Source organism: Crocuta crocuta, unplaced genomic scaffold (genome assembly GCF_008692635.1).
Source record: "Crocuta crocuta isolate KB4526 unplaced genomic scaffold, BGI_CrCroc_1.0 scaffold337, whole genome shotgun sequence".
In the NCBI taxonomy this organism is placed as follows: domain Eukaryota; kingdom Metazoa; phylum Chordata; class Mammalia; order Carnivora; family Hyaenidae; genus Crocuta; species Crocuta crocuta.
The window spans coordinates 1579513-1595852 of record NW_027528873.1 but is presented as its reverse complement, the minus strand read 5'-3'; the positions used below and the strand labels follow the sequence as shown (position 1 = coordinate 1595852).

At 42.4% G+C, this 16340-nt stretch overlaps 1 pseudogene; it reads left to right on the top strand.

Annotated features, from left to right (window-relative positions):
- Positions 1 to 1353: 1353 nt before the first annotated feature.
- Positions 1354 to 15781, top strand: LOC144225469 (chloride intracellular channel protein 1 pseudogene; annotated as a pseudogene).
- The last annotated feature ends 559 nt before the right edge of the window (positions 15782 to 16340 follow it).

Sequence of the window (16340 nt, the reverse complement as noted above, 5' to 3'; positions counted from 1 at the left end):
CTTGTGCTAGGAGTCCTAGTTACTACAATACGGCAAGTAAAGGAAATAAAATATATGCAGACTGGCAGCACCTGGCCAGCTCAGTCAGTAGGAGAGCATGCTACTCCTGATCCCAGAGTCAAGCCCCACATTAGTGTTCGAGCTTATAAAAACAAAGAAACAAAAAGATATGAAGATTGGGAAGGTGGCATGTGACATGATTATCTATGTAGAAAATCCCAAAACAACTCTGAAGTTAATAAATAAATATAACAAAGTGGCTACTCATACTGATGTAGATAAATGATTAAATAAATAAATATATGAATAGGTGAGAAGTGATAACTCTCCTATGCAGAGGAATTCCAAATTATGTCAAAATCCTAAACCATGGTACTTGTGGCTGTGACCTTACTTGGAAAGTCTTTGCAGATGGGGTCAAGTTAAGATGAGATCACAAGGGTGGGCCCGAATCCAATACAATTGGTGTTCTTATAACCAAGGGACACAGACAAAGACAACAGGGGATGGACACCTGGTGCCAGCGGAGGCAGGCACACTGGAGGCTTCATAACAAACCAAGGAACTCCAAGGATTGCTAAAAGCACCAGAGGCTAGGAGGGGGCGCAGATCAACTTCTCTAGAAACTTCAGAGAGATGGGGCACCTGAGTGGCTCTGTTTGTTGGGTATCTGACTTCAGCTCAGGTCATGATCTCACTGTAGGTGGGTTGGAGCCCCATGTTGGGCTCTGTGCTGACAGCTCAGAGCCTGGAGCCTGCTTCAGATTCTGTGCCTCCCTCTCTCTCTGCCCCTCCCCCACTCCTGCTCTGTCTAGCTTTCTCTCTCTCTCTCTCAAAAATAAATAAATAAGGAGAGAAACAAACCAAGAAACAGACTCTTGATTATAGAGAACAAACTGATAGTTATCAGAGAGAAGATGGGTGGGTGAAATAGGTGAAAGAGGTTAAGAGTACACTTAACTTGTTGAGCACTGGATAATGTATAGACTTGTTAACCACTATATTATACACCTGAAACTATCACAATGCTGTCTGTTAATTGTATTGGAATTAAGATTAAAAATCTTAATAAAAAAGCATCACTGCCCCCCCCAAAACAAACAAAATAAATAAATAAATAAATAAACATTTAGAAGCTTCAGAGAGAACATGGCTTTGCTGACACTGTGATTTCAGACTTCCAGCCCCTAGAACTGTGAGAGAATAAATTTCCGTCATTTTAAGCCCCCCCGTTTGTGTTATTTTGGTAGGAAACCCTAGAAATTAACACACCCCCTGAAGGAGCCTGAACATAACTCCCTACTCCTCGAGCATGTGTGTTGGACACAGTGATTTCCTTCTAACGAGAACAGTATGGAAAGAGGGGAAAAGCGTACTTCGACAGTGGAGAAACCTGACCACCTCATCGAGGGGATCAAAGTCAGTATCAACAACGATAACTCATACTGATGGTGTGTACCTTGATATGATATAACGAATATGGGCCTTTTTCTCTGTGGTCGCCTTCCCTGAAACCTATGACCTCAATCTAACCATGAGAGACACATTGGAGAAATTCCAATAGAAGATCATGGTGCAAAAAGGACTAGTGTCCTCAACATTGTCAAAGTCATTAAAACCAAGGAAAGCCTGAGAAACCCTCATAGCCAAGAAGAGCCTAAGGAGATATGACAACTCAAGGCAATATGGTATCCTGAATGGGATCATGAATCAGAAAAAGGACATTTGGTAAAAATTAAAATCTACTTAAAGTTTCTAAAAAGATGACAAAACACAAAAACAGCAAAGATGTCAGTATTCTCCAAAAAAAAAAATCTGTAAAAAGTTAACAGAATTTTTTTTTTAAAGGGGTCGAATTTATTGTGGTATTTGCTCTAAGAAAATCTGTCATTGGATCCTTACACCATCGCTAGTGGTCACTATAATAGGCCAATTGTTTTCCACTGAAGTTTTGTGTTCTTTGTAGCAAGATTGTTGCAAATGACTCCTTTATTTGGTGACTGTGGATGAAAGATGAGGGCCAGGAAGCCAATCTGGCCAGGTGATCCCTTAGAAATATACAGAAAGAATAAAATCCTGGCTAAGGCAGAGCAGTTGCTATGTAATCATTTTAGTTATAAAAATCATGCTCATAAGGAAAATATGGTAGGGGAAATACTATTTTTTCACTAACACATTATATTATGGAAACTAAGACACAGAGAAACTTAATAATTTGTCCAAGTAATTTGTCCAAGTGGTAAGTGGTCTAGCTGAGATTTGAGCCCAAGCTCCAGACTCTGGATCTAGACCCTCTAGCATACTGTGGGAAGCCAAATTGTAAGAGAGAATTTCATGATGGCTTATGAAATCAGAAGAGGAAGGATGAGGTGATAGTTTATACAAGTCACAATAAACCATCCCAACCCCACAACTTGGTACATTTTTAGAGAAAGCATAGCCTAGGGATTAAAAATGTGCTCTCTGGAACCAGACTGCCAAAGCCCAAATCCCAGCTCTGCTGCTATCTTCTTGTGCGATCAAGGCAAGTTACTTAGCTTCTGTGGTAAGCACAATAATGTTCTCTCTAAAGATGTCCGCGTCCTAATCCCCAGACCCTGGGACTATGTTAGGTTACATAGCAAAGGAGAATTAAAGTTGCAGATGGAATTAAAGTGACTGAAGAGCTGACCTTAAGATAAGATGCTCTGGTTTCCTGGGGTAGGCCCATGGAATCACAAAGCTCCTTAAAAGTGGTTGAAGAGGCAGAGTCAGAAAAAGATGTGATAATAGAAGCAAGATTGAAGTGATAATGTAGGAGAACTGGGCCCACCAAAGCTGGCTTTAAAGTTGGAAGTGAGGGGGTCCCTGGGTGTCTCAGTCCATTGACCTCTGGCCCTTGAGTTCAAGCCCTGCATCAGGCTCCACTCTGACAGTGTGGAGCCTGCTTGGAATTCTTTCTCTCTTTCTCCCCACCCCCCCTCTCAAAATGGATAAACTTTAAAAAATAATTATTACTTTTTTAAAAATTTTTTAATGTTTTTTTTATTTCTAGGAGAGAGAGAGAGAGACAGCGTGAGCAGGGGAGGGTCAGAGAGAGAGGGAATCATAGACTGAAACAGGCTCCAGGCTCTGAGCTGGCAGTCAGCACAGAGCCCGACGCGGGGCCGAACCCACGAACCGCAGATCATGACCTAAGCGAAAGTCGGACGCTTAACCGACTAAGCCACCCAGGCGCCCCAATTATTACTTTTTTTAAAGACCAAAAAAAAAAAAAAGTTGGAAGGGAACCATGAGTCAAGGGATGCAGGTATCCTCTAAAAGGTGCAAGGAAAAGGTGTCTGGGTGGTTCAGTCTGTTAAGAGTCTTACTTTGGTTCAGATCATGATCTCATGGTTCAAGAGTTCAAGCCCTACATCGGGCTCTGTGCTGACAGTGCACAGAGCCTGCTTGGGATTCTCTCTCTCCCTCTGTCTCTGCCCCTCCCTCACTTGCACTCTCTCTCTCTCTCTCTCTCTCTCTCTCTCTCTCTCTTTCTCTCTCTCTCTCAGATAAATACACTTTAAAAAATTATAATAAAATAAAAAAAATAAAAGCTGCAAGGAAACAGATTTTTCCCCTTAAAGCCCTCCAGAGGAAAGCAGCCTCACTTACACTTTAATTTCAGTCCAATGAGACCTGTTTCAAACCTCTGACCTCAAGAACTCTAAGATAAATTTCTGTTGCTTTTAGTCACTGAGCTTGTGATGTTTTATTATAGTACCAGCAGAAAACTAAGACACCTTCTCCATTTCACAGCTTCCTCACTTATAAAATAAAGTTATCTCATTACCTCTATTATTGTGACGATTAGAAAAGAAAATATAGAGGCACCTGGCTGCCTCAGTGGGCAGAACATGCAACTCTTGATCTTAGGGTGGTGAGTTCAAGTCCCACACTGGGTGTAGATAAGAAAGAAAGAAGGAAGGAAGGAAGAAAAGAAAGAAAGAAAGGAAGGAAGGAAGAAAGAAAGAAAGAAAGAAAGAAAGAAAGAAAGAAAGAAAGAAAGAAAGAGGGAGGGAAGAAGGAAGGAAGGAAGGAAGTGAGAAGGAGAGAAAGAAAATACAGGTAGAACCATAAGAGAATGCTCAGCACATAGTAAATGGCTGAACAAATGCTAGAAAAATAGTAAATATAAACAACTGAGGGAAGAAACCACAACAGATGCTGAAAAGATTACATGAAATGTTGTTCAGGAACAGGATGTTAGAATGGTGACCAAGGGTTACCTCATAGTTTACATACTAAGTGCAAAAGGGGGAAACGCCTTTACAATGGAGAATTCTAGCAACCACCGTCTAAACTCAGCCTTCAAGCATAACATCACCAGAGGTGAGACAACCTAACATTGATATCCTTCTTGATAGGATGCAATATAAAAGTACATTATCTTTGAAATATTTCTTACCAGAAAAGTTAACCTGAATCTAGTCAAGCTGTCGAGCTGACTTTCAGTTGACAGGAAATACAAAGAATAGAGGAAGACGTTAAAGAACAACATGAAGAAACATTGAGATAAATCCCAAATGTGGGACACAGTACTGCTGCCCTTGTCTCTTCAAAAACTCTGTGTCATGAAATAAAAAAGGTTGTGAGGGAGCGGTTCTCTCCTCCACAAAGTCTTTCAGGAGCCCAGATCTGCCCCATTTGTGATGCCACCATCATTAACATACCTCCTATAAGGAAGGGAAAGGGGGCATGCAGAATCTTGCATGGTGGCTTGTAATAGGCCACCCCAGAAAGTGGTACACATCAGCTTCCACTTGCATTTCTTTGACCACAGTTTCACCTGCCCCCCCACCTGACTGTAGGAGGGCTGGGAAATGTGGCTGGAAGCTTGAAGAAAAGAAGAAAAGGATTCAGGGTGCATCTAGCCAGCCTCCCCACACATATAACACCCCTTCACCCCTCCATTAGTGCAGGTCTCAGCATGGCTGAGCTATGCTCTCCCTCAGTCCTGAGCCCTTTCTCCATCCGACATGGACCAGCAGCCCAGCATCCTCCTTTCTCTTCTCATCCCCCATAGTCAGTCATTCTCCAAAGACCAACATCTCCAATCTTAACATATCTCTAAATAGCTGTCACATCTCTGACTGCAACTGCCAGGACTTAGTGCATCAGCCTCCCATCTGGCCTCCCTTCATGCAAGGCTCTTGCTCTCGAAGGATTTATATTCTTGTGTAATGTTGAAAGTGAGCAAATAAGTAAAAAGACAATATACTTTAATGTAAAGGTAAGTGCTATGAAGGAACCGGAGGCTGAAGTGATAAGGAATGACTATCTGGGGTGAGGAAGAGAGCTACATTATGTAGAGTGGTCAGTGACAGTCACCCTGAGGACGTTGTGACAGATAGCAATACCCAGAATCATCCAGAAGAGCAATATTTCCATTTCTGTATAAACTCTGATACTCCCTCTTCAAGTAGTAGAGTTCATATTCCCTCCACTTGAAATTGGACAGGTCTTTTTTTTTTTTTAATGTTTATTTATTTTTGAGAGAGAGAGAGAGCATGAGCTGGAGAGGGACAGGGAGAGAAGGGGACAGAGGATCTGAAGCAGGCTCTGTGCTGACAGTCTGAAGTGGGGCTTGAACTCACAAACTGTGAGATCATGACCTGAGCCAAAGTCAGACACTTAGCTGACTGAGCCACCCAGGCATTCCTGGACAGGCCTTTTGACTTGCTCAACTAATAAAGTACAACTGAAGTGATGCTATGTGACTTCTGTCATGAAAGACAATACAGCTGGGGTGCCTGGGTGGCTCAGTAGGTTAAGCGTCCAACTCTTGATTTTGGCTCAGGTCACGACTCAGGTTTGTGAAATCAAGCTCCATGTCAGGCTCTGCATTGACAGTGTGAAGCCTGCTTGTGATTCTCTCTCCCTCCCTCCCTCTCTCTCTCTGCTCCTCCCCGACTCATGCACGCTCAAGCTCTGTCTCTCTCTCTCTCTCAGAATAAATAGATAAACTTTAAAAAAAAAAAAAGTGAAAGACAATATAGTTTCCATCTGAGTCTTTTGGGACACTTTTCTATGAAACCAAGCCACATGAACAACCAAGGCCCCTCAGGCTTCCAGCTGCCAGTCACATGAGTGAGCCATCTTAGAAGCAGGTCCCCAGTTCCCTGGTGTTTTGCTCCAGCTGATGCTGCTTGGAACAAAAAAATGCATGTTTCCCAGGAAGCCAAGCCCAATTACTGATATATGAGCGAAATAAATGACTGCTGTTTTGAAGCCACTGAGTTTTGGAAAGTTTCATTATAGAGCAATGGTACTGGACTGAGGCCTAAATACTAAGGAGCTAGCCAGAGAAAATCCTCACGGAGCATTTTAAGCCTGAGACAGGAACAAGTTTGGCACGCTGCAGGAACAGACAAAGCCATGGGCTGAGGGAGAGGGCAGTAGACATGTGACTGGAGAGAACGGCTGGAGCCACATTGTACAGAGTCTCACTCACCACGGTAAGAAGTTAGAAATGGATCAAAAGTTCAGTGGGAGTCTTTGGAGCGATGTGAGAGGGGATTTGTCTCGTCCTTGAAAGAGCCAAAGCTCTGGCCGCTGTGAGGAGGGCGGTCTGTAGCAAGACAAGAGTGGAAGCAGGGAGACCAGTTAGCAGGCCACTGCACTTGGCCTTGATGTCCGATGTCTGTAGAGGCAACAGGCCTTACCGATGGAAATGATGAGAAGCGAGGGATAAGGGAAAACAAAGACAAACTTCCAGGGTTTTCTCTCAAACGGCCAGGTGAATAACAATGCTACTGGCTGGATGGCGAAGGCTTGGGGAAAAGCAGGGTAGTGGTGGGGGAGACCTCCCTTTCCCTCAGGATGTCGGATTTCTATGTGGTTAGAGAAAGAATTCAAGCTAGTTGAATAATTCTCACTAAGCGGTTATGGGCAGGCTAGTACAGAACTTCTGGGTCTGACGGGAGTGGAAATTCTGATAACTTCTCGGCTTTCCTTAAGAATTCCTTTCTGGGTTTTGTTGGCCTATATAGCTTTAAGAACTTGCATGCAGAGTGTGGTTGTTATAATTGCTGTGGCAGACATCCCACTTGGAAGCTGAAACACACCCAAAGGAGGAAATTGAACTCAACATGTCGGGGACCGACCAGTCACTTTCCCCAAACCATACTCCATTGGCCAGTCTGGAGAAGAGCTCCTGAGCGACCAAGAGGAGGGAACCAGGCTTTAGGTGTTCACTGAAAGAATGACTGAAAAAAAAAGGGCAAAGAACAAGCTTCTGGAAGGACTCTCAAAGCAGGGAAACACCTAAGCTGTTAGAAGCAGCTGCTGGCTCTCCTATGGGGAGAGGGAGAAGGAGGAGTAAGGGGTGGCCCTGCAGGAGAAGGGATCCTAGGCCAGGCCACACCTACGTGCCTTCCTTCCCTTTCCTTCCTTGCCTTTTTCCTTGCCTTCCTTCCCTTTCTTCTGCAGCTGCAGTTGGAGGAGCTTGCCGACTCCACTCAACTCTCTGCTTCCACAGGATGCACCACGCCCAGAGCTGAGCAGGAAAGTTGCTCTCTTCACTTAGTCTTCAGCAAAGATCATTCATCTTCCTGGGCTTCTTAGAGATCACCTCACAGGATCTCAGGCTGCACTGGTCACCAGAAGGAAACAGGGTATCCAGTCAGTCTCTCTATGGGCAAAGAATGGGCAATCACAGCAGCAGGGGTGGGGCACTCAGTGACCTGAGTCCCTTTGCCAATTCCCACTGGGAGTCCCAATTCTACTAACTCCTCTTACCTGTATTTTTCAGGTTTGTTTCCATTTTTCCCAATTATTTCCTCCAAGGGCTCACAGTACTTGCTGCCCAAATATTACTTCTTCCCACTCTCCAAAATATGACAAGGGATCTCAAGTTTAACCATGAGTCACCAGAGAGCCAATGATAACCCACACCTGGGCATTACTTCATTTATTCATTCAATAAGTCTTTATTGAGCTCCTGCCACACAGGATTATTAAAAAGGCTATGACAGTGATCCAAGTGTAAGATAATGGAAACTTGGACCACTATGGAGGTAATGAGAAGTGGTTGGATGGTAGATATATTTTGAATGGTAGAGCGAACAAGATTCCCTACTAGACTGGACATGAGCTGTGCAGGAAGAAAGGAAGGATGCAAGGGGTGCCAGGCTGGCTCAGCCTGTGGAGCATATGACTCTTTAGCTCAAGGTCATGAGTTTGAGCCCCACATTGGCCATAGAGTTTACTTAAATTTAAAAAAAAATTTTTTTTAAGAAGAAGAAAGGGGCACCTGGATGGCTCAATCAGTCACATGTCTAACTCTTGATTTCGTCTCAGGTCATGATCTCACAGTTTGTGAGATGGAGCCCCATGTTGGGCTCTACACTGACAGTGCAGAGCCTGCTTGAGATTCTCTTTCTGTCTCTCTCTGCCCCTCCCCCCTCAAAATAAATAACTAAGCATTTTTTTTAAAAAAAAGAGAAAGATGCTTCCAAATTTTTGGCCTATGCATCTGTAAGAGGGCCTATGCTTCTGTATTGCCATTTTCTGCAACACGAAAGACTGCAAGACAAGTAAATTGAAAGAACTAAATCAAGAGCTTGATTTGGTGACATAATAAGTTTGAGATGCTTATTTAGACATTCCAGTGGCAATATTCAGATAGCAGTCCAAATTCCTGAGAAAAGTCCAGGCTATATGAGTAAAAAATTTTCAAAACCTTGCCCTGCCTTTCTCTGTTCAAAAATTAAAAGAAACACTGGAATTAGATGAGCCTACAGAATTTCAACTAGTAAATATCAGGAGTATAAGATTAAGCAAGGTATCTAGAAATGTTGTGATTGGCATTGCCTGACAGAGTTGGAGAGTCACCTCTCCCAGACACTAAATGAGATAATGTATCTAAACATACTTCAGAGCTTCTAAGCTCCTATACAGATGGGCACCATTACTAAAGGTGTCTACAGTAGTCTTCTAACCCATAGTCACTAATGTGGGAATAGTGTTACCACCCCTAAGATGGATCCCTTCCCTCACAAGGTCAGTAAGACTGTTAAAAACCAAATACCCTTCCCTGTTTCAATAAACTTTTTACTCCTGTTACCTGGGCCTATCCCTTCTCCTATTTACAAAATAAAAGCCTCCATGCATATTAATGAAAACAAACAGATAGAGGGTAAGGGAAAGGGAGTAGGGAATAGAGCAAGACCATATACAGCAATAACCAACCTTAACTTTCTTGTTATGTATATATATATATATATTTTAATTTGTTGTGGGGTGCCTGGATGACTCAGTTGGAAAAGCATGTGACTGTTGTTGTTTTTTTAATAATGTTTATTTATTTTTGAGAGAGAGACAGAGTATGAGTGGAGGAGGGGCAGAGAGACAGAGACACAGAATCTGAAACAGGCTCCAGTCTCCCAATTGTCTGCACAGAGCCTGACACAGGGCTCGAACCCACAAACCATGAGATTATGATCTGAGCTGAAGTCTGAGGTTTAACCTACTGAGCCACCCAGGTGCCCGGAAAAGCATGTGACTCTTAACCTCAGGATCATGAGTTTAAACCACATGTAGGGTATAGAGATTACTAAAGAAAATTTAAAGGGGCACCTGGATGGCTCAGTCGGTTAGCCTTCCAACTTCCACTCAGGTTATGATCTTACAGTTCATAAGTTTGAGCCCGGCACTGGGCTGTCTGCTGTCAGCACAGAGCCCACTTCAGATCCTCTGTCTCCTTCTCTCTCTGCCCCTCCCCCACTCGTGCATGCGCTCTCTCTCATAAATACATACATATGTACATACATACATTTGTTGTTTTGTTTTGAGTTGTTTGCTGACAGTATAATTATTGTTCTTTTGTTGGTTATTTGTTTTTTCTCTCTAGATGTTTGGGTTGGTTTTCTTTTTCCATTTGGGATTTTTTTTTAAATGATTTTTTTTTAGAGTAGTTTTAGATTCACAGCAAAATTGAGTGGAAAATACAGAAAACTCTTATTTACCTGGTATGATATGATTTATAAGAAATATGTATTTGGTCATACATTTCTCAGATATATTTGGTCTTCATAATATACATTTCCCAGATATATTTGTTCTTCCCCCATAGTTCCTGAAAATGCTTCAGAGCCATAAAAGTGAAATGAGTGTCTTATTATTGAAGGTGACTTTTGGACCCCATTGCCAGATGCATGCACCAGGTGATTAAATGGTTGTAACTTTCGGTTCCACCCCCTTTCACAGAGGTGAGAGGAGTTAGCGGTTGATTCAGCCAATGGCCAATGATTTAGTCAATCATGATTATGTAAGAAACCTTCATAGAAACCCAAGAGAAGAACTTTCTGCCTTTTTATTCCAGAGATCTTTCATGCTTCAGGAACCATACGTTTCCACATCCCACCAGGCCAGACCCCAAGCCCCACAAAGACAGAAGCTCCTTTGTGGGGGAACTTGCCATCCGTAACTCTCCATCTGGCTGTTGATTCATATCCTTTATCATATCTTTTTATCATTTCCTTTAATAGAAAACATAAGTGTTTCCCTGAGTTCTGTGAGCCACTTTAGTAAATTAATCCAGCCTAAGGAGGAGGTTGTTGGCATTTCCAGTGTGTAGCTAGTAGGTCAGAATCACAGGCATTAGTGTGGGGATTGTGACTGGTGTCTGAAGTGGGAGATGGGAGGCAATCTTGTAGAACTAAACCCTTAACCTGTGGAGCCTGATGCTATCGCTGGGTAGGTAGTGTCAGACTTGAGTTAAATTTTTGGACACCTTGCTAGTATCCAAGAATTGCCTGGTGTTTTGTGTAGTGAACCCCTACACATTGGGTCTGGGAACCCTAAAAGACCCCCTGACACCTAAACACAGACCCTGTCAACATCCTATACCAGAGTGAAACATTTGGGGGACACCTAGGTGGCTCAGTTAGTTAAGCATCTGAGTCTTGATTTTGGCTCAGATCATAATCCCAGGGTCACAGGATGGAGTCCCAATGTCAGTCTCCAGGCTGACCATGCAGCCTGCTTACGATTCTCTCTCTCTAACAAACTGAGGGTTGATTGGGGTGGGGAGGGGAAATTGGGAGATGGGCATTAAGGAGAGCACTTATTGGTATGAATACTGGGTGTTATATGTACGTGATGGATCATGGGAATCTACTTCTGAAGCCAAGAGCGCACTGTATACACTGTATGTTAGCTAACTTGACAATAAATTATATTTTAAAAAAAGATATTCTCTCTTTCTCTCTCTCTAAAAAAAGTATCCTCAACCAGAGTGATACATTTGTTACAATCAATGAAGCTATATTAACATTATTATCACTCAGAGTAGATTGACTCTTGGTGTTGTACATTCTATGGGTTTGGACAAATATATGATGCTATGTACCCACCATTATATGATCATACAGACTAGGTTCACTCTCTTAAAAATCCTGTGCCCCACCTCTACATCCCTCTCCCTCAATAACACCTGCCAGCCACTGATCTTTTTTACCATCTCCATAGTTTTGCATAATTTTCTTTTTGCATTTTCCCAGACTGAGATATACTTGGAATCAAACAATATGTTTGTAGCCTTTTCAAGATTGGCTTCTTTTGCTTAGTAACAGGCATTTAAGTTTCCTCCACATCTTTTCATGACTTGATATCGTATTTTTTTTTAGCTCTGGATAGTCCACATATTGATGTAAGATGTTTGTTTATCCATTCACCTACTCAGTCACTGGTTGTTCATCTGGGTTGCTCTCTGGAATACTTTTAATCTCATCTCCCTATCTTTGATCTTCTGCAGTTTCCCTAAAAAGAATGTAAGGTAAATTTATTTTAATTTTTTAATTTATATTTATTACTGGGATTCATTCTAATTTCTGAACCAGAGGATTCATATTTTTCATCAGTTCTGGTAAATTTCTCGGGCACTTTATCTTTGAATAATGTCTCCTTTCTATTTTCTTCATTCTTTTATTCTAGAAGCCATTTGTCTCTATGTTAGACCTTCTCCTTGTATCATTCATATTTCCTAACATCTCTTTGTTTCTCTATATTATATTCTGAATAATTCCTACAGATCTATCTTCTAGTTTATTAACTTCCTCTTTAATTATATCTAATTTGCTTTCTGACCTGTTCACTTAGTGTTTTAAATATTTTACTTTTTTTGTTTGTTTATTTGTTTATTTTGAGAAAGGGAGTGCAAGAGAGGCAGAGAGAGAAGGAGAGAGACAGAATCCCAAGCAGACCCTGAACTGTCAGCATGGAGCCCAATGCAGGGCTTGAACTCAAGAACTATGAGATCAGGGGTGCCTGGGTGGCTCAGTTGGTTAAGCATCCGACTTTGGCTCAGGTCATGATCTTATGGTTTGTGGGTTTGAGCCCTGCATTGGGCTCTGTGCTGACAGCTAGCTCAGATCCTGGAGCCTGTTTCAGATTCTGTATCTTCCTCTCTCTCTGACCCTCCCTACTCATGCTGTCTCTCTCTCTCTCTCAGAAATAAATTTTTTTAAAAAATTTAAAAACAAACAAGCAAAAAGAACCATGAGATCATAACCTCAGCTGAAGTCAAGCATTGGATGCTTAGCCAATAGAGCCACACAGGCAGCCCATTAAATATTTTACTTTTTTAAAAAGTTCATTTATTTATTATTTGAGAGAGAGAGAGAGAGAGAGAGAGAGAGAGAACGTGTGTGTCCATACATAAGCAGGGAAGGAACAGAGAGAGAGAGAGAGAGAGAGAGAGAGAATCCTAAGCAGGGTGCTTGATCTCATGAACTGTGGCATCAAGACCTGACCTGAAATCAAGAGTTGGATGCTTCACCAACTGAGCCATGCAGGCACCTCAATATTTTACTTATTTTTTATTGAAGTATACTTGAGATACAATGTTATATTAGTATCAGTGTTTTATATTTTTTAATTGTAATAAATAAGATCATAAAATCTACCATCCTATCCATTTTTTTAATGTTTATTTTTGAGAGAGAGAGAACAAGAAAGAGTGGGGGAGGGGGAGGGGGAGGGGGGGACACAGAATCTAAATCAATCTCCAGGCACTGTGCTGTCAGCACAGAGCCCAACATGGAGCTCAAACCCACAGCCCAAGAGATTATGACCTGAGCTGAAGTTGGACCTTAACTGACTGAGCCACTCAGGTGCCCCATACTATCCTATCCATTTTTCAGTGTACATTTCAGGAGTATTAAGTATATTTACATTATTGTGCAAATCTCCAAAACTTTCTCATCTTACAAAACTGAAATTCTGTACCGACGAAACAGCAAATCTTCATTTTCCCTTCCCCCTGGTAACCACCATTCAACTTTCCGTTTCTGTGAATTTGACTACTTTGTGTTTTTTAAAAGATTTCATTTCATTTCATTTCATCTAATCTCTATGCCCAGTGCTGAGCTCGAACTTTCAAGTCCAAGATCAAGAGTCACACACTCCACTGACTGAGCCAGCCAAGTGCCTTAAATTTAACTACTCTGGATACCTCATATAAGTGGGATCATTCAGGGCACTTGTCTGGCTCTGTCAGAGGAGCATGTGACTCTTGATCTCAGTCAGGGTTCTGAGTTTGAGTTCCATGTTTGGTGTAGAGATTACTAAAAAAAATAAACTTTAGAAAAAAGAGGAGATCATACAGTAATTGTCTTTTTGTAACTGTCTTATTTCACATAGCATAATTTTTCCAAAGTTCATCCATGTTGTAACATGTAACAGAATTTCTTTTTAGGATAAATAATATTCCATTGTTTGTATATACCAGTTTGTTTACCCATTCATTCATCAATGGACACTTGTGTTGCTTCTACATTTTATCTATTGGAAATAATGCTGCTATAAACATGAAAGTGAAAATATCTCTTTGAGACACTGCTTTCAGTTCTCTGGGGTATATCCATGAAGTGGGATTTCTGGATCATATGGTAACTGCCATACTGTTTTTCACAGCACCTGTAACATTTTACATTCTTACCAACAAAACACAAAGTTTCCAGTTTATCTACTTCCTCATCAACACTTGTTATTTTCTGCATTTAGGGTTGCATAAGGTTTGTTTGGGTCAGAATAAAGCACAATTGTCCTGGAACAACAAACATAGACTCCTCAATTTTGAAGTTCCTCATTTTTGAGGGAGGTTTCCAACCACTCTACTTGTGGTTGATTGTTCTTTGGCCAACCTGAGATACAGACTGAAGGGGAATTTCGTGGATGTCTAAGAGTAGGGTGCAATAGTGTTTCCCCACAGCTTCTGGAGGTCAGTCCCCAGAGTAACTTGAAAATAGACCTCTGGGGCACCTTGGGGGCTCAGTCAGATAAGCATCTGACTCTTGATTTCAGCTCAGGTCGTGATTTCACAGTGGTGAGATTGAGCCCTGAGTCTGGCTCTATGCCCAAGGTGGAGCCTGCTTAAGATTCTCTCTCTCTCCCTCTGTCTGCCCCTCCTCCTCTTCTGCATGGGCTCTCTCTCTCTCTCCCAAGAAAGAAAGAAAGAAAGAAAGAAAGAAAGAAAGAAAGAAAGAAAGAAAGAAAGAAAGAAAGAAAGAAAGAAAGAAAGGAGAAAATGACAATTTTATTTTATTTTTTAGGGCTCAGGACCCTGGATTTCACTTCTGGTACTTTGCCTCAGAGGCTTTGTGATGTTAGGTAAACTTCCTCCAGGAATTTTCTTTTTAAGGCAAAACAACTAACTCCTCTCTGGCCCCAAGCCTGGCCCAATGGCTGTCACAGTTCTCTGAATGCTTGTTCTTGCTCATCTGTGCCTTGTTTGGATTGGTTTTGTTTTTTAATCATCTTTATAGAGCAGTGAAAAATCCACCTTTATGAGAAGTCTTTGCACTTCTATGTGGTTCTTTGCACCACAGCAAGCCTGGCAAAAACATGGACTCTCAGTGATTCCCACTCAGGGAAATAAATAGAAATGAAATGACTCTTGTATGGCAGTGAGACCACTGGGTGAGAAGAAAGGTATACAAGGGTGATGGTGGGGTGGTCCGGAGCTGATGGTCGAGAAAGAATTCTTGAAGACATCTTTGGTAGAAAAAGGTGATTTTAGAGTTTCCCCAGCACCAGCCGCTTCCGGGTCCCAGTGGCAACCATTGCAGAAGAAGAAGCACAGGTCGAATTGTTCATGAAGGCCAGCAGTGATGGGGCCAGGATTGGGAACTGCCCCTTCTCCCAGAGACTGTTCATGGTACTCTGGCACAAGGGAGTCACCCAGAGGTAGACTTAGATGGTACAGAAGTGGTACCCAGGAGGGCAGCTTTCATTCCTGCTGTATGGCACTGAAGTGCATGCAGACATCAACAAGATGGAGAACTTTCTGGAGACAGTGCTGTGCCCTCCCAGGTACCCCAAGCTGGCAGCTCTGAACCCTGGATCCAACATGGGTGGGCTGGACATATTTGCCAAATTTTCTGCTTACGTCAAGAATTTGAACCCAGTCCTCAATGAAAATCTGGAGAAAGGGCTCCTGAAAGCCCTGAAAGTTTTAGACAAACACTGGACATCCCCACTCCCTGGAGAAGTGGATGAGACCCGTGCTGAGGATGAAGGTATCTCTCAGAGAAGTTTCTGGATGGCAATGAGCTCACTCTGGCTGAACTACAATGTGTTGCCAAAACTCCACATAGTACAGGTGGTATGTGGGAAGTACAGGGATTTCTCTATCCCCAAGGTGGTCCGCGGAGTGCACCAACACTGGCACAATGCCTACACTCGGGAAGAATTTGCCTCCATCTCTCCAGATGATAAGATCGAGCTGGCTTATGAGCAAGTGGCCAAGGTCCTCAAATAAGCTCCTCCTGGGGCTCCATCATGCCCTCTACTTTCTCCACAAAAGTACCAGGTGGTTTCCACATGGCTACCCAATGGACACACTCCAAAATGGCCAGTGGGCAGAGAATTCTGGAGAACTTGTGCTGGGCTGACTGGGGGCCTAAGGGGAAAGATGGGGAATCTAGGTAAGATTTTTACTGTGGGGTGGTGTGGGTAGGACAATGTATTTCAGTAATAAAATACAGAATTTTTTTAAAGGGTGATTTTATTAAAGCATGGGGACAGGACCCATGGGTAGGAAGAGGGGCACTGGGGTTGTGAGGGGTAACTCATCATATACCCTTAGGTTGGGAGGAATCAGGGATGGAGTGAGTCTCTAAGTTATTTTGGAAGCAAGGTTTCCAGGACCTTGAGGGGCTAGTTGTTGTGAGGGAAATGTCACTTATTACTGTTTAATAAAACCTCAGTCATGAGACACTTCAGACATATATGGGCGGAGGTGTAGCATAAGCTTGGAGTATGATTGTCAGCATAAATCCTGGAGAAGCTGAGATAAAAGAAGTAGACTTACAGGATCC